Here is a 25842-nt window from a genome sequence, read left to right as displayed (position 1 = left end):
AAATCATGTTCAACCATTGAATGAAGTCCAGTGCAATGTCTGATTCCACAAAAACTATTTTTCAGGAAGATCTCAATCATCTTTTAGTTTCAGTCCAGCAAACAGCTCCAATACATTTGATTCTTTACCAGAAGATTTAAAGATCTTTACAGTTGTCCCTTCTAACTCAGGTGATTATTTTATTTGTCTCCTATCATTAAGGTGTAGTATCACAGAATGTTGTTGTTTTATTATGCTTTTTTACATTTTCAACATTCTTTAGTGTGTAATGTTGCTGTTTGATCTTTAAAAAGGTCTGAAAAAAGTTACAAAGCACAAAGTCCACTCCGAAAAGAAGTTATTATGGTAAGGGGCATGACATTTCTGAAGCACGCTGGAAGCAGTTGACCAATCACAACACGGTGGTCCAGCTGACCAAACATTGTGGGAGATGGTCCTCACTGCAGAACACAAGATCCAGATCCAACTCCCCCACTTTACATATCCCTAAACCTTCCTGTCTCCGCCCCCTGGATCTAGTATTCTGCAGTGAGGGGCTTCTGAAATTATGTGGGGGGAAAAAAAGGTGTGTTTTAAAACTTCAAGCATGAAAACCTATTCTAGTAGACCCCAAAAAACAAAATCAAGACTTTGAAAGAACATAATAGGTCCAATTTAAGGTTTAATTTAAAGTGAAAGTCACAGTGTTCTGATGCTGATGTATGTTCTTATTAATTCTACTGATCTAATTGGAATGTTATTAGATGTTTAGACTCGAAGACATATGCAACCTGGGAAATGCTAGCAGCAAAAGCTGTACTGGTTATAGCATCATGCCATAGGGCTACTTAGCAGAAAGAAACTATGGTGCAAACAAAAGGAAATGCTGCAAGACAACCTGTTTCAGTCAGCTAAAAAATCTGAAGCTTCTTTGAAAGCTCATCTTCAGGGAAGAGAATGCCAATTTGTGATTCCAAATACAAGCTTAACATTTCAAAATGGCTCAAGAGCTATAGCTGAATGCCCAAGTCTCCAATAATTAGCAGATTACAAGCATCCCCCATCAAACCGGAACAACCTTGAGCAAAAAATGCCTGGACAAATGTCACAAAATTATACCCAAAGAGTGTGAATCTAAGGCTTACCCAAAAGTCATTGGCAGCTTAACAAATTACAGTGTGGTGATTGCCTCGTGTTTTGTTAAGGTTATTTTGTAAAATAAAATGTGTCAAATTAAAATAGTTCGCTTTGTTTTCAATACCTTGAAATAATAATATTACAAATTTCTAAAGTAGGATTTGCTATTCAGTAAAATTAGAGAACTGCTCGAAAACGAAGAGCACTTAGCAATTATACTGCTTCCACTTCATCAAACTCAGCTGCACACTGGGTCAAAACTAATGCTTACACAATTTTTTATTTTATTTTTCTGTCCTGTTGAGGACTTTACATTGACTTTACATTTACATGTATTGTTTTGAGCTAATGATATTTTTACTCCCTGTGCCAAAACTTAATTCTCCCAGAAACCAATAGCCTAGATAGATAAAGTAGCCTAGATGGTTATATTCTTTCGTTCATTTAATTCAGAAGATTCTGATGTGCTTTCTTCCTGTCAATCATTTTATTTGTTCACTCGACAACCCTTATATGGACAAAAGTAATCTGAGAGCATGTAGTTGAAGCAGATAATTCAAGTAAGCAGCATTTTTAGCTTGTTTATTGTGCGAGAATGAAATTTAGCTTCTGATGCTGTTGACACTGAGATGATGTGTTGCTGATCTCCTGCTCATTTCAGATTACAACAGAGGTGTATCTAATTCAAATTCAGCTTCCAGAATGGCTCATCTTTTAAGCTGACTTCATGTGGATGACTTCAAGTTTTACTATCTTTGTGAGGACATATGGTCCCCACAGTGTAGACACAACCTGACCCACAGTCTCACATATACAAATATGACCATTGCTCTTCTGTCTTCTGCTCTTATTAGATTGCAGCTTCAAATGTGCATCATCTACCGATCTGTTTTGCTCTCTCTCTCTCTTCTTTCATTTGTTCCTCTCTTTTTCTCTTGCTTCAAATCGAATGACCTCACCAGGGTAGTAATTGCTAAGCTGATCTGTGGCCTATCATTGTGCAGAATGAGGGCTCTGCTCTCTTTTCACCCGTGTCAGGACAACAGCAGTTGCCAGGCACTGATCTGGTTTGTATCGACTGCCCCTGCACAGCAGCTGTTAACATTTGAAATTCATTCCATTATTAAAGCTACAAGGGAGTCGGAATAGAGCAAATATATCCTGCGATCATATCATTCAGTTCCTCTTCATTCTCTGAGGATTGTAGGCAACAGAGCAAATTTGAGTCATCCTAAAATGTTGTTTTAATTCGAACACATTTGTTCCTCTGACACCAGTCAAGCGTATTAATATAGTCTCGGTTTACTAAACGGCGAACAACATGATCTGATGGACGTGAGTCTCAAATCCCCCGGTCGCCAGCCTTAAAACCTCTGCTCGCAGAAACTTGAAAGGTACAGCAGAGGCGCCAAGCCACCCACATCCCTCCACACACCATCGGCAGTAGACAGGTCATCTTCAAATCCTTCCTCTCATCCAGCTCAAATCAGCCTCACTTTCTCTCTCTTTCTTTCCCCAGAGGTACCGATTGAAGGTCTTAGCGTGTGAATAGAGGCGAATAGCAGAAATCGCACCCCTGGGCTTTTGGCCATCGTGCGTGGGAGAAAGGGGGGGAGGGGAGATAGGTAGAAAAGACTGATGGAAAATCGGAGAGCCTCATCCGATTGGGTTTCCCGCTAAGAGCCTTTCGAAGGCGGATGACTCAATCAGCGGCATTTCCAATGGGAGGCCAGAAGTTTTCCCTGGGAGGCTTTGTGCTCGGAGGCAGAAGCACTTTTAGCGGCAGTCCAGAGAGCTCAGATGAAGCTTCCTTATTGTTCCAGCTTAAGCCAGACTCACCTGCATTAAAGCAGGGCAGCTCCTCCAGAAATCCAGTGAAAAATGTCTGCTGGATAAAACCTATTTGAACTCAAAAAGCAATATTATAGACTGTGTATTTACAAGCGACACCACAAATAAATAAGTTTTCCTCAGTGCTTAAAATTCAGCTTAATCTCATTATTATTTGCTGTATTCATACTTAGTGTTTACATGTACATTTGTGTACATTTGGCTACTGAAATGCATAAAATTGTCAATATTTTAAAAATAATTAAAAATTCTATGCACAGCTTTAGAAATGTAGAAATCTTTATGAATATATTATATTATATTATATTATATTATATTATATTATATATATATTATATTTATATATTTATATTTAATACAAGTTGAATATAGCATCGAAAAGCCAACATTTTATATGTATAAATATGTAAAATTCCTGTGTTTTAGATTCTGTTTAATTATGTATGTTTCAGCATTTATGCAAACATACAAACTGTATGTGTTCTCGAACCACACTTTTTGTACAAATAACCAATTCCAATTAACATTGCTATGTTGCTCAGCGTCCAGTTAGAGTAATGGAATAAATTATGCTAGCAATTTATCAGAGCAGTACCATTGCGTTACAGTGATTTACTCTTCACAACATACCTAACATCAGCCCTTAACCATTGAAAAATCAGTGTAATGCACTGGCTTTGGCTTATTAGTTATTATGTTGCAGTTTCTTAAATGAGATAATGAGAGGTCAATGTTATTGAGTGACACATGGATATCCTCTTCTTAGCTCCAAGTAGAAGTTTTTTTTAGTTGCGGCTGCACAGGGGGAATGTGTTCGGTCAATGTCTCCAGTTAAGTAAGGGTAAAAGCTTACCATTTAGTGTAAGACCATCTGCTGTGCAATCACTAGAGTTGTATTGACCACTAAGATTAGATTTGCCATTTGCTGGAAGAGTGCTGTTTGGATCGGAGGCAGGTGTACAACTGTTTATCATTCTCAGACCTGCAGACCCCGCAAGCAAAAACAGGACCGAGGGGAACAAGATGTTTGTGTGTGTATGTGTAGGTGTTTTCCCAATGTTTACACTTACTCTAAACTGTTTACCACTTTGAGTCCTCCGCACGATTCTCAGGTGAGCAGATTCTCCATTTCTGAATGCCTAAAACTGAATAAGTTGGGTTTTAGTTACAGCTGGTATGCATGCGTGTATTTCCAGAACAGAAACAGACATCTCCTATTGCTTCCCTTAGTATTTTGTCCAGGAAACAGTAATCTTTGCCCTGTCTAAGAGTTGACAGCAGTGTAAGCCCATCTGCAGGAAGATGAAGACATCTGTCTTTGCTTTTCAATCAGCTTCCTCACACAAACACTTCCCACCTCTTTTGTTTGTGTTCATGTTTCTTTATTTGACTGAGTCTTAGAGGGATCAAATAAAGCGGCGTGCGTGAGAAGAGATTTTGTTTTCTGTTTTGTTTTTCGTGTGTGTGTGTGCATGTTTGTTGTTTTCCATCAGTGAGGCTGCTTCCCATTTTTTCCAATTTTTCAGTGGGATTAGAGAGGGGAGTGATGGCTTTGCTCACTGGCAGACGCATCATAAAGCTACGGCTTAGACGAGTCACTGGAGCCACAAAGAAACCGGCACACCTCTAAAACCCCTCTACACACATACAGCCATAAGCTGCCACACAAACACACACACACACACACACACACACACCTGATACAGTGAGAACCGGGTGAGCGGAGGGGTATAGAAAGAAGGAGTGCAACACAAGGGAAGTAAAGTCTGCTTGTAAACATCCCTGTAAACTGTTAAGTGCAACTCTTTTCTTGTACACCATCAGTGCCAAAGAGGCATTTTGCCAGCCCATTATACTGCGGTTAAAACAACGTGTGTCAACAGTTTTTTACATTCTTCTAAACTTTGAAACACTTCATTTCATTTGATTGTATTACATATACAGTACCTGTCACAATTTTTGAAACATTACAATTTTTTAATGTTTTTGAAAGAAATGTATTATACTCACCAAGGCTATTTTAACTGTTTTCTATTTTAGTATATTTTAAAATGTAATTTAATCCTTTGATGGCAGAGCTGAATTTTCAGCATCATTACTCCAGTCTTCAGTGTCACATGATCATTCAGAAATCATTCTAATATGCTGATTTGGTGCTCAGGAAACATTTCTTATTATTATCAATATTGAAAACAGTCGTGCTGCTTAATATTTTTGTGGAAATGGTGATACTTTTTTCAGGATTCTTTGATGAATAGAAAGTTCAATGAACAGCATTTATTTGCATTTATTAAATTTATTAAAGCACTGATTAAATAGAAATCTTTTGCAACATTATAAATGTCTTCACTGTCACTTTTAATCAATTTAATGCAGTGGTTTTCAAAGTGGGCGGTGCACCTCCCCAGGGGGACTCGAGAGCATGTCAGGGGAAGCGTGGAGTGGCTGGGCGATATGACATTCGTTAGAGATTTTTCTATATAGTTTATGTAAATATATCCATGCAGTGCAGGACTGCTTAACCCTCTGGGGTCTGAGGATTTTTGGGGCCCTAGAGAAGTTTTGACATGCCCTGACATTTGTGCTTTTTTCAGTTGTTCATAAACATAATAATGACAAAAGTGTCATTACACTGTATTCAGCACAAACTAGGCTACAATAATATGTGAGGAACATGTATGTACATGTTTGTGTTTTTGAAGGAATAACGTTTATGCATGGTTATTAAAAAAAAAAAAAAAACCCAGAAGTCTTGTGAACAATTGGAGATTACCACTTTGAGAGATTGGAGCATTGGAGATTGTAGACTAGAGTTTTTGCTTCAAAATGATGTAAAAATTATCCTGCCTACTCGTTCATATAAACAATAGAGAGATTAAAATTTTCTAAGACACTTTTTGTCAAGAAACACAGTAAACGTGAAGGCGTGAAACATCATGAATAATGCTGCAATTCACACCTGAGAAGACAAAAGATCCGCATAAGGACCTGTAATGACCTGCATAATAATGAGCTCTTTCAGTCAGGTAGGCTGTGAAAAAACCCTCTGTGATCATGCTGATAACAGGATTAAACATGATAGAGCAGCAAAGAAACATGGATGAATGAGAAGAAAGAGTGGGACATGCTTGATGATGTGTTATTAAAAGCACAATAAACCGCAAAAGAGAACTGAATTCGGTACTGACAGGTGGCTTCTGTGGCGCACATCCGAAGCCCACGAGTGCTGAATTCAGTTCACTTTCACGGCTTGTTGAGCTTGAACAGTCTAATACACAGATCTATATGTCAAAATGCCCATCTTGGTGAGTATTCACATAAACACAGTCAGTTATGTCTAAAGTGAAAGTAAAAAGTTGGGAGTAATTTGTATAATTTGTAAGCGGACAGATCAGATATTCTCATCAATGCGAGTCAAAAGTCATTGAAAAAAGCAATGGTGGCAAATGATGTCAACTCAGGTGGACACCAACTGCGATGGAGGACAAAGGCTCAATCCAGTGTTTTAAAGATGGTACAGAAAGCAAAAGCTTATATTATCACTTCATCTACATCCATTGCAAATCGTGCCATTTTTACTTCCTTTTCGGCCTGAGCTTGTTCGGGTCAGTAGGTCTACCTTGGTTGTTTCGCCAAGTGTATAGTGTAAATGTAGATATCTGATATGGGTCACTCTTAAAAAGATATAAGCTGGTTGTCAAAAAAAAAATCAGATATAGTCAACAAATTGGAATTGGGCATCAAGACCTACAGTGTAAATGCATCCATATAGGCCTACCTGCTGCTGTCTATATATGTTAATCAAATGACAAAAGAAAAGGAAAATCATTCACAGCTCTTGACTGAATATCTTTCATACCTTTGTTAAGAGTCTGTGTATGTGTAATTCATACACTGTTAGAAGGGAGGCCTACTGTCTCTGACTTTGAAAACCCCTGATTTAATGCATTCTTGATGAATAAAAGTATTAATTTCTCTCTCTCTCTCTGTCTAATCATATCACAAATGTTTAAATGGTATCATTGTTTCCACAAAAATGTTAAGCAGTAAAAACTGTTTTCTACACCGATAATAATAATAATATTAATAAATATTTCTTGAGCAGCAAATTTTAGAATGATTTCTAAAGAATCATGTGACACTGAAGACTAGAGAAATTATACCGATAATTCATTTTAAAATGTATTTAAATAGAAAACAATTATTTTAAATTGTAATATTATTTCACAATATTACTGTTTACTGTATTTTAGATTAATTAAATGTCAAAAACAATAAAAAATCATACAGATTCCAAACTTTCAAATGGTATGTGTATTTTATAATACAATTATTATTATTGTTATTAATTAAAAGAACACAATTTGATTACATAAAATTATTTTTTCCACTGTGTCCAGACTACACTGGCAACAGTAATGCATCTTATAGAACACCTTACTCTTTTTTTCAAAACATGTTTATTGAAGATGTCTCCCACGTCAGGTGAACGGCTCCTGTGGGAAGACAGTTCTCATTTGTAGGGAGGGACATCAAAGCACTGCAGCTCTGCATTAGTAAGTCAGGGAGAAGGGGACTGTTTATCCTTTGCACAGGCGGTACGTATGAATGCGACTGCCTGCTTTTTTCACAAGCTAATGCTGAATAAATCTTCATCCCATTTAATTATACTACAAAGTCTTTCACCTCAGCCCTTCACGCAAGCCTTTTGAAGCATGTGTGTTTGTGCGGAAAAGAGAGTCACTTTTAATTTTTTGCTCTGGGACGAGTGTCTCTCTGAGAGACACAGGGGAGGGACTGAGGGACAACTCTCCTAGCTAACTCTGATCTGAATTTGTGGCTGTGTGTGTGTGCGTGTGTGCGCGTGTGCGTGTGTGTGTGTGTGTGCGTGTGTGTGTGTGTGTGTGTGTGAAAGAGAGAGAGAGAGAGCTGAGAAGAGCAAACCATTCACTTTCAATAAACATCACGCTTTTCATTCAGATACAGGTAGGATTTTTCAGATCCATAATTCATGAAATTTTTTTCTTGGTGTCTCCCAGAGAATAAGAATGCTCTTTATTTGAGACCGTACAGCGTCTGCACTGGGTAAACGCATGACAGCGTTCAGCGCACATTTAAACTTCAAACACCGAGGCAGTCGAGGGTGTCACGTTTTAAGACGCCCTTTCAGGGGAAAATAACATAAGCACAGCTACAGGCACAGTGTCATCTGCACTGTCAAACCCTACAGGAGAGGCACATGCACTACTGTATTTAGTCATGAGTGAGAGAAGAAAAGAGAGAGAGGCACTGATGAGAGCACAGTCTCAGTTGAATGGGAGCATAGCTTGTGTGTGTGTTGTGTACTGATTAGAGTGAGATATGCAAGGTATGACATTTTCCATTTCTAAGGCAACATACAGCAAAATATCTGCTTTTCCAGTGTGCATCATGTGCATGTTGAGTTGAATGAAGGTTGTCTAGATACCACACCACAAAGTTGGAAATATGAGTGGGAAGCTTGAGATTTTCTTTAATCCCCGAGTTTACAAGTTGGGGGAATACCACAATACTTACAGATTAGCAGTAACATTTTTGCGACATTTAAACTATCAATGAAGATTTTATGTGCTAAAAATAAATGGAAAAAGATTGTCAACATTTGAGAAATTTTATCGACAAATGGCATTTCCATCAGCTATATCGATAAACATTTTAAAGGCCTAAACATTTTTTCACAAAAAAATCCTTGAATGGAAACCTGGCTATTGTCAGGTTTTTTAATTTACAACAACATAATCTAATTGCCTACACAAAATATAATAGCATTGTATTATATAACAAAATAATATGTAACAATCAAGTTTAAACTGACTTCATAAATTAATTAAAAGATCACACTTTATATTAGTTGTCCTTAACTACTGTGTACTTCAAAAATAATGTACTTACTGTGTTCATATTGCATTGCAAAACATTGCTATTGAGGTGGGATAAGGGAGCGGTCATAAGGGTGGGGAAGGGACTCAACAGTGTAATTATTGATGTAATTATAGAAATGAATAACAGCTGTAATTGCAAGAAGGTATTTTTTAAAATATAAGTACAATGTAAAAACAATGTACATTAGTGCATTGTATCAAATTATTGATTTAAATGTTAGTACATAGTAGTTAAAGACACCTAATATGAAGTGGTACCAATTAAAAAATGAAAAAAAAGCAAAACACACCTGATGCACATTCTTTTTTTTTTCCTTTCTTTTTTATTATTTAGACAAACAAACAAGTAAGACATAAGCAAAAAAATACAAATAAAAAACAAATATGGACAAATATAGATATAGAAAAAAATAAGTATCTGACAAATAAGGTGGTTTATGACATACAATAAGAATGCATAATATGAGAACCAAAGTGCCAACAAACAAACAAACATATAAACAAAATAACAATACACACACACATACATACATACATACACACATACATATATCCATATATATACATATACACATACATACATACACGCATGCTGTGTATCTCCTGAACCAAGATGTGTAACATTATAAGGTATGATGTTATTGCTGTCATTAATTTTTTACTGATTTCCACACAAAGAAAGGAAAGACGAGAAATTAAAATTGTATAATAAAAGAAAAAAAATTATAATAAAATAAAGTTAAACTAAATCGGTAAATCGAAAATAGAATAAGAACTCAAATAAGGGTTAGATACAGAGAAGGAGGGTGATAGATAGAAAAGAGTGGAAGAGAAAAGATAGAAATTAATGGAGGGGGGAAGGGTTTCAAAGGCCGTTGACTGGTTTAGTCAGTTTCCTGTTGTATATGCACATTACAGTAGAATATGGACATGCACATTCCCTTTTAAAGATGTCTTGACAGGGCACATCAAAACACATTGGCTGGACCTTCCGGATCATTAGCGCATGACCCAGTCGCGTCTCTACCCGTGCTTGAATATAACTGTTTAAAAAGACACCCTGGAGAGGCCCACCAAAACACATTGGCCGGACCTTCCGGATCATTGGCGCATGACCCGGTCGCGTCTCTGCCTGCGCTTGGATATAACCATTTTAAAAGTGACCATCTGATATAATCTTAAGGTATGTGCTTTTAGTCAGGCATCAAATATTATGCGTTTTGAATGACTAAAACTATGACTAAAATCTTCTCTAATTTTCTTCAACGAATAAAAACGAAACTAAAATGATAGAGAGGGACGATTTGGGAAGATATCCAGTCAGGACTGCTGACCTGTGTGGAAGATGTGCACGTTTGAAGTGTAACATGCTGATCTAACCGCGGGAAATGTGGCGTTGTTGCGCGCTCTTCAGGCTACAGGCATGAATACTGCACATTTATGCCATGCGATTGCTTATAAGCTAATGTTGATGAATTATGACAATGTTCACTACACAATGTTTATATGGTAAAATGTTTTAAACGGTTGTAAGAATGCATATTTTCTCTCCCTTATCTGAACTTAAATGAGCAGCCTGCTACAGTGCAGACTGCAGACATTACAGAATAAGAGTTACGGTGTATTTCGGGATGGTGTATTTTGTTTATAATTATTTTTTCCTGGTCATAATGGACTACTTGCACAACTACTTCCGCGTTCTACTTATTTCAGCTCGAGCGTTTCTGGTCAGCATTCAGCGCACTTATATACAGAGAGCTTCTCATGTACTCGGTTACGAACGTAACCTTGGTTCCCTGAGATACGGAACGAGTACTGCGTATGGGGGAAAGGTCTCCTTTTTCCCCGCTGCTGAAGCCTTTTTCAATAACACAGTGTAACTGTACGGCCATTGGTTCACTCAAGAGAAGTTGTTGAACCAATGATGGCGCAGCGCGGGTCATAGCTGCGCGAGCCTATGGTGAAATAGCATGCGAAAATTACCGCCAAAACAGGCGGGGCTTATGGCTATATAAGCGGGCATTTCAGGATTTCAGGTCATACGACTGAAGTGACGACACTGAAGCCTTAGCCTCGTGGCACGGCAAGTAACGCAGTACTCATTCCGTATCTCAGGGAACCGAGGTTGCGGTCGTAACCGAGCATGTTCCCTTTCGATACTCCACTCGTACTGCGTATGGGGGAACGAATTCAACCACGCCGTGCCATGGCAGGGAACGACTGGACTTGTCTTGGATACCGCAGGGGAACCAGCAGACGAGTGAGGAGGCCGAAGCCGTTGACCCTTGATTATTACACTTGCAAGGGGAGAGCTAGCTCCCAGGGAGGCATGATGGCGGAGCTCAACCGAGGCCGCCGAATCACACCGAGAGGACCCGAGCTTGTAAGGTCGGGGTATCCAGGTTATAAAATCTGACAAAAGTGGACAGCGAGGACCAGCCGGCCGCATCACAGATGTCCTTAATAGAAACTCCACTGGACCAGGCCCACGAGGAGGCCATTCCTCTCGTGGAGTGGGCTCTAACTCCTATAGGGCAGTCAAGGCTCATAGAGGAGTAACAGAGAGCGATTGCGTCGACTATCCAACATGAGAGACGTTGCTTTGAGACCGAAGACCCTTTGGTGCGGCCGCCAAAGCAGACAAAGAGCTGGTCGGACTGCCGGAACGGCTGCGACCGCTCAATGTAGGTCCTCAATGCCCTAACAGGGCAGAGTAATTCCAGCTCTCGGTCATCCGACGAGGGAGGCAGCGCTGAGAGGGAAATGACCTATGCTCTGAACGGAGTTGAGAGCACTTTAGGAACGTAGCCATGCCTAGGTTTCAAAACGACCTTGGAGTCGTTGGGCCCAAACTCAAGGCAAGCAGGGTTCACAGAGAGAGCGGTAGTGTACGCTCTGCCGGCCAAGGCAGAGGTATTCCTGCAGGGCTTGGATGGAAGGGTCCTCTTGGTTTTCCAGGGGGGCAGAGGTGAGCCGCCACTGCTTCGTCCAGGGGCGGAAGATGCTCAGAGCCCTTCTCCAATGAACCATCGACTGAAGTAAGGGGTGAGTGGTGTGCAGATTGTAAGCGGGCCAAGTAAGGTGCGCACCACGACTTGGTCAGCTCATCATTGACTTCGGGGAAGAACACCGCAGAGCACTGGCGGGGGGCCTGGCGGCGTCCCATTTTCGCGCGCTATTTCGCCATAGGCTCGCGCAGCTACGCCGCACCGTCATTGGTTCAACAACTTCTCATGAGTGAACCAATGGCCGTACAGTTACACTGCGTTATTGAAAATGGCTTCAGCAGCGGGGAAAAAGGAGACCTTTCCGCCATACGCAGTATGAGTGGAGTATCGAAAGGGAACGCAGATTATTGCTATGTTTTAGGGCTGCCAGATGGCATGGAAGTAATCCTCTTTAATATTAAGATTGCAGTGTTCACATTTGTTTGATTCGGTCAATCCCATTTTAAATTGTTTGGGTTAATTGTGTTCTGTGTATTACTTTAAATTGGATTAGGTGTATGCTGGAATTTCTGCTTGAACTGAATGTATTTAAACAGACTCGTTTCCAGAAATTGACATCTATAGTTATGTTAAGGTAATTTTCCCATTGTTTAATAGGTATTGCAAATGTTGTATCTGTGTTTATTAATATAGTGTATAATTTGGATAGTAACCTGATGCACATTCTTTGTTCTTTGTCTCAGTCCATCGGGCTGTTCTGCTCTGACTCCCTCTTTGGAAACGTGTGAAATGTTTCAGACATTTTTTGAGGAAAAAGTGGAAACGATTAGATCTAGTCTTGCCGGTTGAGGCCATGATGTTGCCAGCTTGTGTCAGGAGTTTTGACCTCTTTCAGCAGATGTCACTGGTGCAAGTTAAGGACATCATTATTCGTTTGAAGCTATACATCTGGTGGTTGCGATGTGGTTCCTTTATGTCTTCTTAAGGAAATGGTGGATGTTTTTGGGTCAAGTATTACCTCTATTATTAACAGTAGTCATCATAATGGGATTGTTCCAATGGGCCTTAATCAAGCAGTTTTTTAGCCACTTCTTAAAAAGCCTAACTTAGACCTTTTTGAAATAAAGAATTACCGGCCCATTTCAAAATGCCCATGCTTATCAAAGATTTTAGAGAAGGTGGTTTATTCACAGCTGATGTTATTTTTTAAGTAAACTTAGATAAATTTCATAAATTTCAGTCTGGTTTTAGGGCAGGTCATAGTACAGAGTCTGCACTCTTGAGAGTTGTTAATGACCTTCGTTTAATTAGAGATGCAGGTAGTCCTGCAGTCCTGATTTTATTGGACTTGAGAGCAGCTTTTGACACAATAGACCATGAGATTCTCATCAAGCGGTTATCCCATTTGGTTGGAACACGTGGAATGGTTTTAAAGTGGTTCAAGTCTTATCTTATTGATAGAGCATTCCCAGTGAAGTATGGTAACTTTGTTTCAAAAACATGCCTGTCACTTGTGGGGTTCCTCAGGGTTCTGTTTTTGTCCCTATCTAATTTTCTTTGTATATGTTGCCCCCATATGTTGCCCCCAAGTTTTTAAAAAAATATGGCATGTCATACACAAATTTATCTCCCTTTGAAATCAGGAGAGAATTGTGGTTCTAACTCACTTTTGCCATGTCTGAGGAGGCTAAGAGCTAGATGACTCATAATTTGTTTCAGTTAAACTAAAGTAAAACTGAGATTATGCTTTTTGGCCCTGCCAGAGGGTGCTTAGATATTGCCACTTATGACCAAGTAAAAAATCTAGGTGTTGTGCTTGACCCAGTGCTGAAATTTGATAAGCAGATTAATGCCGTGGTTAAGAGTTGCTTCTTCCAGATTAGGTCTATTGCTCAATGAAAGCCTATTCTGTTGAGAAAAGATTTAAGAGAAGGTTATTAATACCTTTATAAATAAAGTATAAAATTCTGCTGTATGTTTTTAAAGCAATGCATGGGATAGTTCCTGCTTATGTGCCTGAGCTTATTCCTCTTCACCAAGCAGGTCTTTAAGATCAAATAATAAGTCATTGCTTTCTGTCCCTCAAACTCATTTAAAGTTAAAAGGGGATCAGGCCTTTGCTGTTGCGGGTCCGAGGCTTTGGAATTGTCTGCCTCAAGATCACATCTTTTAAATGTTTTTAAAGCTTGTGTCAAAAATTACTTCTTGTCTTTAGCTTTTGAGAGGTTGAGCTTGTATCTGCTGTATTAGTAGATTGTGTGATGTTTTTATGTGTTGAATGTTTTTCTATGCTGATTGTACAGTAGTTTGAATGAATGAATGAATGAATGAATGAATGAATGAATGAATGACATTGTTGTTCATTTTCTAGAAGTAGAGTTTAAAAATTTGTACTTAATTAAAAGACACATGGCTATCTTGTTCCAACAAAAGTGACTTGAACGCACCTGATGTCGTAAACATGACTTCATGAACTCATACGAACTTCCCAGGAGGAATTAAACGCACCATTACACCATTCCTTCAAATGACATACAAATGTGGCTGCTGAACATAGTGATTATCTTGCTAAAAAATGATAATGACTATAATGGTTGCTACACCCCTGTCAATATATCTAACACAGATCAGTGTGTGGCAAATACGTCCACCCACATCCACGCTGTTCCTTTCTTCCAGGGGAATCTATCAGATCACTGTTTGCTTTGTTATGTCCTCAGGTTTTACGGGTTAATGAACTGTCATCTTCATGGCAACTCGTGAACCTGCGTGAAGGTTACCCCAGCGACGGCACGCAAAGCCCGTGTCATCTTAAGTTGCCGCCGATGTCAGTCACACTGAAAGTCATTACCCAGAAGCACTTGGGAGCACACCTCCCGTCTTAGCAGGTAAATCGTCAGTAATTGTGTCGTCCGGCTGATCAGACGCAACATTCATCCCATTTGTGCCTCGTTGTACTGATGCGGCTCACGTAAGCGGAGTTATTTACACTAGTTTATCAGTGTTAGCTGCTTTTCGTGATTATCAGTGGGGGTTTCAAATTTTCAGACTTCAGCTGCCTCATTTGTCTGTTAAAGGAGACCTTTGATCTTGAGTTGTATTAAATTCCTCTTGTTCATTTTATGAAAATTAATCATCCTCATCTCCATGTTCATTCAATTGCCAAAATGAGAAGGACACTTAAAGTAGTAGTTGAAATTCTGTGAATTACAAAACCACATGGTTTGCAGTTTTAAGCCAATTTTTTATATTTCAATATTACTATTAAACAGCAATATTGTGAAATAGTATTACAATTTAAAATAACTCTTTTGTATTTTTTATATATATATATATGTATGTAATTGTAATTTATTCCTATAATGGCAAAGCTGGATTCAGTGTCACATGATCCTTCAGAAATCATTCTAATATGCTGATTTGGTGCACAGGTGACATTTCTTATTATTATCAATGTTGAAAACAGTTGTGCCATTTAATATTTTAGTGGAAACTAACAATTTTTTTATGGATTCGTTGATTATAGCAATTATTTGAAATGTTTTACTGTTTTATTGTCACTTTTGATCAATTTAATGTGTCTTGTTGAATAAAAGTATTAATTTCTTACAAAAAAAATTCTTACTGACCCCAAACTTCTGAATGGTAGTGTAGCTCTGTTCAGCTCTAATTGTTCAGGAGTTTCTTAAGTCATGTTGAGCTAAAAGCGTATATAAAAACCATATTCACCTAAGCTAAGATGTTACGCAAAAGAAACTCAAAGAAAGTCCATTTGCCAGTTTAAATGCCTTCACTGACGCTCACGTGTCTGAGTGAGAAGCAGTGGCTAATGTGTGCAGCGTGTGAACATGATGTTCTCAGTGAGACAGCAGGGCTCTCTGCTCTGAGCTCTTATAAAAGCAGCACATTAGTGCTGACACAAAAAGAGGTAGCAGACAAGGGGAGAGCAGAAAGAATGACAGGAGAATCACTCTCACCGTCTCCTGCTCTTTCTCTGAGCAACACCAGTGTGCTGCAGCTGCCTTATGGAGCACAGGTGTGACAGCACTGACAGTTTTATTACCACACCATCAGTTCTGTGTCATCTCCTCACATTTTTAAATCTTTGCATCTTGCCCCCTCTCTCCCTTTCTTTACTGTCCTTTTTCTATCCACATTGGGTCACTTCTATCGTTATCAACTCGATACTTTAAATTTATTCCCATGATTGTTTTTAGCATAGCTTACCTGTAGCATGAGCACCACCATTTAGAGCCCAGAACTTTCATTCTCTTGATTTAACAAGTGTGTGTAGCTTTGAGCCTTTTGTGTGTGTGTGTCTTCCCTCACATGATCTATCCGTGATCTATCTGTCTCTCTCTCATTGTGGAAGGTAATAATTCTGTGTGAGTTTGGTGGTTGGTGTATAATAAAAGCTATTGTCAAGCCTTCATGCTGTGTATATGATGTGCATGTGTGTGCGTGTGTGTGTATTGAGGGAAGACTACAGGGAGGTCTGAACGCATATCATTTCCTCTCCAGTCATTTGTAATAGACAGTCAATATAAAGTCTCACTTTTTCTTTCCCTCTCATTCTTGCTCACCCATTCACCTAGTTCTCTCAGTTGAAGAGCAACATTGCCCCCTATAGGCCAAGTGCTGTTATCTAGCATCAGCTTTTAGCAGGGAAGAGACAAGGGAGATGTTAATATAGAAGCCCACCACAAAAGAAAAAAAGGTCATATTTTGGTAAATAGTAATTATGACATTAAAGTTATAATTATTACATAAACATATTTAATGACATAAAAAGTTCAAATTGTAAGATAAGGTAAGACATTTATGACAGACCTTTGACCTGTCATCATTTTGACTTTTTGTGTCACAATTATTGCTTATCTCATATTTTTTACTTTATCTCAGTTAAAGGATTAGTTCACTTTTAAATATACTTTTCCTGATAAATTGACTCACCCCCATGTCATCCAAGATGTTCATGTCTTTCTTTCGTCAGTCGAAAAGAAATGAAGGTTTTTGAGGAAAACATTCCAGGATTTTTCTCCATATAGTGCATTTCAATGGCTACCAACAGGTTGAAGGTCAAAATTACAGTTTCAGTGCAGCTTCAAGAGCTTTAAACGATACCAGATGAGTAATAAGGGTCTTATCTAGCGTAAGCGTTATGAAGAATGCGGAAGCGGAAAGTACGTTCAAGGGGATATTTTGTTTATAAAGCATAAACGGTTGTATTTTTTTTTCCGAAAATGACCGATCAATTCGCTAGATAAGACCCTTATTACTCATCTGGTATCGTTTAAAGCCCTTGAAGCTGCACTGAAACTGCAGTTTGGACCTTCAATCTCTTGGTATATGGAGAAAAATCCTGGAATGTTTTCCTCAAAAACCTTCATTTCTTTTCGACTGACGAAAGAAAGACATGAACATCTTGGATGACATGGGGGTGAGTAAATTTATCAGGAAAAGTGTATTTAAAAGTGGACTTATCCTTTAAGACTTTAATGTGATAATTCTGACTTTTAATGTCAGTTTCATAGTTAGGACTTGTCGTTATCACATAACTTTTAATTATTTGTCATAAATTAATTTTTCATCTCTTAATTACAGCTATGTATTTCATAATTTTAGTTTCATAATCTGTATTTGTATAATGTATTTTCATAATTTAATTTGTATTTCAATCATTTCATAAACCGTTTATCTCATAATTACTGTAGGGCTCTTTTATGTCATAATAATGATTTACCAAAGGATTTTTTTTATTATGTTTTTTTTATCTCCTTACTATGACTTACTATCTCACAATTTTGAATTTTATCTCATAATTAAGGCTTTCTGTTGATTTCTGTTGTTTATATACAGAGTTGAGTATGTTTTTGACCCTCTATCTGTGAATCTAACTTTCACAGAAACATTTTTACCTTTTTATTAGGGCATTATTTATTATATTTATTAAACACAATGTAGATGATCTCAGGATACCATGCTTGTCATTTGTTCCCCAAAGTGTCTGCTGAACCTGACTCACACAAACACATTCATAAAGAGATGATGCAGTACCAGATGACCTGAGAAGAAACCATTTTCTGTCATATTATGGTGCATGTCATCAAAGAAATGCTTTTAAGTGTTTCCCAGGTCACTGCAGCTGCTCCCAGTATGTTCAGCATGCAAAAATTTGAACTTCAGATCATGAAGACCTGAAGATTTCAAAGGGATGTTCACCCAAAAATAAAAAATTCTCATCATTTACTCATGCTTATGCCAAACCTGTATGACTTTCTTTCCTCAGTGATACACAAAAGAAAATTTGAAGAATGTCTGTAATTTATTTATTTTTTTACATACCATGATGACAGATGGTTGAATATTGTAGCATTTATGTATTTCAGAGTCTCTGCTATTAACTGTAATGGTGAATGGCAGAACCAATGTTTGGAAATTAAACTGTCACTTCTAGACCCTTTTAGTTGCATATGTCATTATGGGAAATACTTAACATACTTAAATTTTCCATTTATTTAGAGGTGAATGAGTCTGTGCATTCACTCAAACTGAGCCTCTTTTCATCTTTTTAAGTGCACTGAGAACAAAATGTGAAACCCATAGAATAACAGCAAGAGCTTACTACAGCCTTTATTGCACTTGTCACACATGCACTGCAAAAGGACAATTCAGGTAGATTGAACAGCTTTCAAATTTTTTTAATGAAAATGGGCAATTAGGTAATCATGTAAAATCAATATAGAAAATATAGAAAATGATCATGATGTAAATATTTTTGCTTTTACAAATATATAGTTGCCTTTTTTCAGTGCAAAATATGAAATTGACAGTCACAAAGAAATAATGTATTAAGGAAATAAATATTATAATTGACCAAACGTTTGACAAAAATACTAGGGTGAGCCATAATTCCATAGGAAATCCATATGGGTGCTTTTGATCCTCTTTACAGAGTTTTGGGGTAGTGATCAAATTTTTGGGGTAAATTTTGGGGTAAATTGATCAAAAGTGACAATAAAGACACTTATTATGTTACAGAATATTTCTGTTTTAAAAAACAGTTTTTTTAACTTTCTATTAATCAAATAATCCTGAAAAATGTATCATTGTTTCAACAAAAATATCAAGCAGCGCAACTGTTTTCAACACTGATAAAAATAAGAAATGTTTCCTGAGCACCAAATCAGCATATTAGAATGATTTCTGAAGGATCATGTGACACTGAAGACTGGAGTAATGATGCTGAAAAGGCAGCTTTGTCATCACAGACATAAATTACAATTACAAAATATATTAAAATAGAAATCAGTTATTTGTAATAATATCTCACAATATTACTATTTTTACTGTATTTTAAATCAAACAAGCCTTGGTGAATATAAAGTCTTTGGCTTCTTTCAAAATTTTACTGACCCCAAAATGTTTGTGAACTATATGTAAATGACATATTTACATTCATCAAATGTCCAGTTAAGAGCCGTTGTTCATATAATAGACAACTGCATAAAAAGATAGCAAGTATTTTGTCTCTTTGACCACCATGAATACCCCGTGTTCCAAGGCTCACAAGTTTAGATTTTGCCCAGAGAAAAATAAGACTGTCAAAAAGTGATATTGTGGTCTAGATAGTAAGAGTTCAAGAAGGAAAGCACACAGAATAGCGAACACAATCCATCACTTGTCTAACCTATTCGGCTCTGCAGTGTTTTGATGGAGATGCTCATATTCAGCATCCGTTTCACATGGGATACAGATGCATAAACGCTGCCCCACAGAGGATAACATAAACACAGAAATGCAAGGCAGAGAAAATGGCACTCCTTCATCCATACAGGCATTTTGTTCACTCATTCTCTGACACAAAGAGGGCAGAGAGCAGAGAGGATCAGCTATCACAGCCATTATCAGGAAGCCTCTAGTTTTTCCTTGTCTGAATAAATGAAAACACACCCACACATTTGTTATATATCACTTTCTGTTGGTAATAATATATGTTGGGGGGAGAAAAAAAAGGAAAATTAAATAATATCTGCTTTTTCTTGGCACACACATATAGATGCACACGCATGCTGTACTTCCCACAGCGCTCTTTTTCTCTCTAGTGTAAAGGAACATAATACAATAGCATGTGTCAATCATATAAATGGGGCAGAAATATGTCAACTTGATTATTCTTTTAACAAGCACCACAATCACTGCCTTATTTTCTTCTGTCAGTGTGACACTTCAAAATGTCAAATTACCATACATGACACAATCAAAGTTAATATTGTGAGGTCTGGGTGGATTTATTTGTCTTTCAAAATGAGTGTAATGAGCAGCCTGCATTGTTTGATTTCTTATCTTCTGCAGGTTGGCAGTAGGTCTCATTGCTTTTTGCTTTGCTTTTGATCTGTGTCCCCATTTACTCTAAAGACCAATGGAAATGCTTTATGACATTGCTTATATAGTGACTGCAAAACATTTTTAGACACTTCTAAGTGTATCTAAATGCCATTGCATTAGATATTAAACCTATAGTAGCATTACCAACAAATGCTTTTTCCCAGAACAGTTTACTGGGCGATTTTTGGTTTTGGTTTTAACCCTCTATGGTACACAATATTAGCCTGGGTGCCAGCCCGAACCCCGCCCACAACATTTTTTGGACGGGAAGTTCGGTCTGGACTCGATCCATTGTGGAGTAATTATGCTCGGCTCCCAGAAGGCCGAGCCAATCAAATTGCCAGGGCGGGCTTTAATCAGTGCCCAAGGTAGTCGACCGGAAGTTGAAGTCGGCCGCATGCCGCCATCTTGTAGCAGAACTTCACTTGCGTTAGCATCCCATTGACTCCCATTCATTTTGGCGTCACTTTGACAGCGAATAACTTTACATCTGAGGCGTTTAAAGACTCCATTTGTCCATTATTTATTTCTAAAGATACACGACAATGTATAAAGGGCTCCATTACCTTCTGTGTTACATTATGGCCCCGTAGAAACAGTTTTTGTAAAAAACAGGCTAACGATTGCGTCATAACCACTCGACTCTCTGTCGCACAGTAGAGAAATTACCGTACAGACAGGAGGAGAAGCTCGCAGGCAATAGTATGCATTAACTTAATATGGTGTACTGGCGTTACATTTTAAAATACTATACAAACTAATTAATCAGAATACTTACTCCTGCTCACTCACGCCAAAGAACTCCCCGCTCAAGCTCGCCGTCTCTGCAAGATTAACGATGGCAGTTTGCACGCACAGCTACTAGAAGATTTACATCTGTCAGACAGGTTGCTGACGTCATCAAGCTTAGTTTGAGTCTGCGCGTCAGAAACGGAAGTGCTAAAAATTGCTAAAAATTGGCTTCACTTGTCTCAATTGAGTTCCAATGGGGTCGCTGTGTCCATTTCTTTTACTGTCTATGGCTTTAATCGATGATGGACAGGCTATCTGCGGTTACGTAACCACCCACGTCATCAAAGAGCGCTTGGGTTGAATTGGTTGACTGCAGCTGGAGAAGTAAGATGTTTAGATTCCGCTATCACGTCTGTAATAAAAGAAATCGACAGCGCATCAATTTTAAAAGACGAACAAAGAACCGCAATCAAGGCATTTGTCGATGGGAAAGATGTGTTTGCCGTCCTTCCAACGGGATTCGGCAAAAGTTTAAGTACAAGTTCAACATACGTCACTTACTGCGTTGCTCTGATTGGTTGTAGGTCTATCCAATTGAGTGCAGAGTTTTTTTTTTTACTGGTTCGGTTAAGACACGCCCCATAATTCAAGTGCAATGGAGCAGTATCAGACTCACATTCTGCCTAGAATATGAGTATGACGAAGTCAGGCTAACACAATATGATATCAATGAGGAAAAAATTATTTGTGTCGTTTTAAAATTGGACACTTTAACAATATCAATAAACATTTTCATAATTTTTAAATTTATTTAAAGGCAACATTGTACCACAATGGAAAAATTTAAACATTTGGCATTTTCATGTAGAAAAAAGAAATATATTTATTGAAAACATCATTTTCTTTAACTAGACACTTGAACAAACAAATTTATCCAGTTGTTAATGTATTAAAAGTTTCATATTTAATAAAAAGTAACATTTTATATCCAGCTGTTGCCCTCAGGCAACATTGTACCATAGTGGAACACAAGTTACCAAACCATCATATTATTATGTTATTATATCAAAAGTTATCATATCCATCTTCATCCTCATCTCCATCTTCTCTCTCACCCTCATTCTCTCCCTGATGGATTGTCTCTATGATTTCATCTTCCTCATCACAGTATGACCCCTCATCGTCACCCTCATCAACTGCCAGTGCTATAGAAAATGTGCAGATCATAATATATGCAGATATTGTATGTGAATTACTATTCTTATAAGTGCATTACAAAATCATGTGAAAATGCCAACATATTTAGATAATTCTCACTCTTTTCCTTAAAAATATGATACATTTGTATTCAAACCTAGCCTATTATGCCTGTATGGCCTTATGCGATTCCATTATGGTACAATGTTGCCTTGAGGCAACACACAGTTTTTTGTTATTTTCTCTAAAACATTTGATGATATATAATGTAAAGTTCTTAAAAATACTTCTTTACTTGCCAGTGAAGGTGACTCATATTTTTTGTGGGTGATTAAATGGATACAAACAAGTGAAAAAAGCACTTTTTATTGGAGAAAATATGGAGTCATGTGACATGTGCTAAAACAGGACACAAAATGGACCCCTGTTGGTTTTGGTTTTGGTCTTTTTTGCACTTTTATTGATTAGTATTTGAGTTATTCTGTCCTGAGATCAGTCAATTGGTGCCTTATTTTATTAAAAACAAACTAAAATAGACCATGTTGCCTGGAGGCAACACCGTACCATAGAGGGTTTTAATGAACTCCTAAAGTGCCAAATCATTTCAGACTTATCTGAATATAATTATCAGACTTATCTAATATCTTCACAATGCCACTTGATTATTTCTTTTTCTTTTCAATGTTTAAGTGTCCAAATACTTATTGGCATCAATGATGTGTTTTACACCGTGGGCTTCATTTTACTATTGATTTGTATAAATTCTATTGCAATTTAGCAAGCTGAACTTGAATACACCCAATGATTAAAAAGCTCATGGTTAATCGAAGCAGGCTTTACTCATTGCAAAGGCCTTCTTATGGCTTCTATAAACAGAGTGATGTTTCGCAGTTTCTGCTCAAATAGATTGCTTGCTGTACTTCAACTCCCACATTCATCTTGTGAGTCACATTGAAAACCTTGAGATTGTGGATATTGAATGCATTTTCACTTAAAAAAAAAACAAAGGACATAAAAAAGTACATGAATACACATCCAAAACCACAAACTGAAATCAAATATTTAATAGAAATGTTAACCTAGGTGACAAGTTTGAGAAAAATATAAATATAAATCCCTTTGACATACCGTCTTGCTTTCTGAGTTCATGAATGAAACTTTTCAAATATTTTTTGACATTAATATGAAATTAAATGAGTGCCTTGGATCGGAATTTGGCTTTGTGTGTATCAGAAATGAACAGTAAATGTAGAAAAGAAGAAAATGTTTCAGCAATGTTTGAGGAATTTTACATTTTCATTTAGGATTTTGTAAAATGTCAGGTAATTTATTTTCTCATTGTAGGTGGCTTTGCTTATTCTTTGCTTTGTGTTAATATATATTTCACCAAAAAATGAAACTTTGGTTACCCTCATGTTGTTTCAAACTAATGCAATTTTCATTGTCCTTATAAAGCAAAACTATTGAAACTATAAAGCTATTGACTTCCATCGTATGGATGAAATACATGGATGTATAAGCCTCTGTAGCCTATAGGCATCACCATGGAAGCACCAAAAGTGTGTGTAAACACTTGTCTGTGTATGTCCACTGTGCTCTCTCTTCTATTGCACTGTTATTTTTAAACCTGGGAGGCATCTCATTATGTCTGTTCATCTGCGTAATATATTTAGTGACATAGCACACTTTCCTTCCTTTTGAGTCATTACCATCCTCTAAATCCACCATAGAAACTCCAAAGGTCACAGCACCATGGCAACAGGGTCTTCCCCCCAGCCCAAGGTCAGGGGAAAGATTGTTAATGACATGCTTCTTGTGACATTAATAATAAGCTTCCATTTTAAGGGGTCTTTTAATGCTGTTCTCATCACTTATTCTCATCACTCTACATTATTGCTTAAAATCTTAATATTTTGTGGTAGAGATTTTCTTTTCTTTAAATAAAATATCAAACCTATCAAACCTATCAGAAGTTTGCAAAAAACTTCTTGATCAAATAAGCAATGCTAGTTGTTCGTTATGAGCTTGTTCAGATATTACTGTCTTTTATATTTCTCCGTCCATCTATGTTTTTATTAACCTCTTTTTGTCACTTCTCTTTGACACTTTGGAAGAGTGGTTCTCTTTCTTAAAAAAAATGACTAAAGGGGGTTAATAAAGACAAATGGACAAATCATCTGGCGAAAGCTGTATATTTTACTTCATAACTTGTTAACTATGGATATCTGATGCATTGCTTCGCTTCATAAGCCCTTTATTAACCCCCTGGAGCCATGTGGAGTATGTTTATGATGGATGGATGTGGATGGAGACACTTTCTTCAGCTCATACTTGTTGATCCTTGCTCACTGCCATTATAAAGCTTGGATGCGTCAGAATATTTGTTAATATTTCTCCGACTGCGTTCATTAGAAAGAAAAAAGTCATATACACCTAGGATTACTTGAGGGTGGGTAAATCTTGGGGTAATTTTCATTTGAAAGTGAACAAATCCTTTAAAAGGTTAGTTCATTCAGAAATGAAAATTCTGTCATTAATGACTCACCCTCATGTCATTCCACATCCGTAAGACCTTCGTTCATCTTCAGAACACAAATTAAGATATGCTTTATGAAATCCGAGAGGTTTCTGATCCTCCATAGAAAGCAATATAATTACCACATTCAAGGCCCTGAAAGGTAGTAAAGACATCATTAAAATAGTCCATATGACTACAGTGGTTCAACCTTAAGGCTGATTTATACAGTACAGTCCAAAAGTTTGGAACCACTAAGATTTTTAATGTTTTTAAAAGAAGTTTCGTCTGCTCACCAAGGCTACATTTATTTAATTAAAAATACAGTAAAAAACAGTAATATTGTGAAATATTATTACAATTTAAAATAACTGTGTACTATTTAAATATATTTGACAAAGTAATGTATTCCTGTGATGCAAAGCTGAATTTTCAGCATCGTTACTCCAGTCTTCAGTGTCACATGATCCTTCAGAAATCATTCTAATATGCTGATTTGCTGCTCAATAAACATTTATGATTATTTTCAATGTTGAAAACAGTTGTGTACTTTTTTTTTCTGGATTCCTTGATGAATAGAAAGTTAAAAAAAACAGCATTTATCTGAAATACAAAGCTTCTGTAGCATTATACACCACCGTTCAAAAGTTTGGGGTCAGTAAGAATTTTTATTTTTATTTTTTTGAAAAGAAATTAAAGAAATGAATACTTTTATTCAGCAAGGATGCATTAAATCAATCAAAAGTGGCAGTAAAGACATTTATAATGTTACAAAAGATTAGATTTCAGATAAACACTGTTCTTTTGAACTTTCTATTCATCAAATAATCCTGAAAAAAAATATTGTACACAAATATTTTGTACAATTGTACACATTAAATGTTTCTTGAGCAGCAGATCAGCATATTAGAATGATTTCTGAAGGATCATGTGACACTGAAGACTGGAGTAATGATGCTGAAAATTCAGCTTTGCCATCACAGGAATAAATTACTTTGTGAAATATATTCAATAGAAAACAGTTATTTTAAATTGTAATAATATTTCACAATATTACTGTTTTTACTGTATTTTTAATTAAATAAATAGACGAAACTTCTTTTAAAAACATTAAAAATCTTAGTGGTTCCAAACTTTTGGACTGTACTGTACTTCTGCATCAAAACTATGGCAT

Source organism: Megalobrama amblycephala, linkage group LG23 (assembly GCF_018812025.1).
Source record: "Megalobrama amblycephala isolate DHTTF-2021 linkage group LG23, ASM1881202v1, whole genome shotgun sequence".
NCBI classification, from domain to species: Eukaryota; Metazoa; Chordata; class Actinopteri; order Cypriniformes; family Xenocyprididae; genus Megalobrama; species Megalobrama amblycephala.
Note: the sequence above shows the minus strand (reverse complement) of the source record.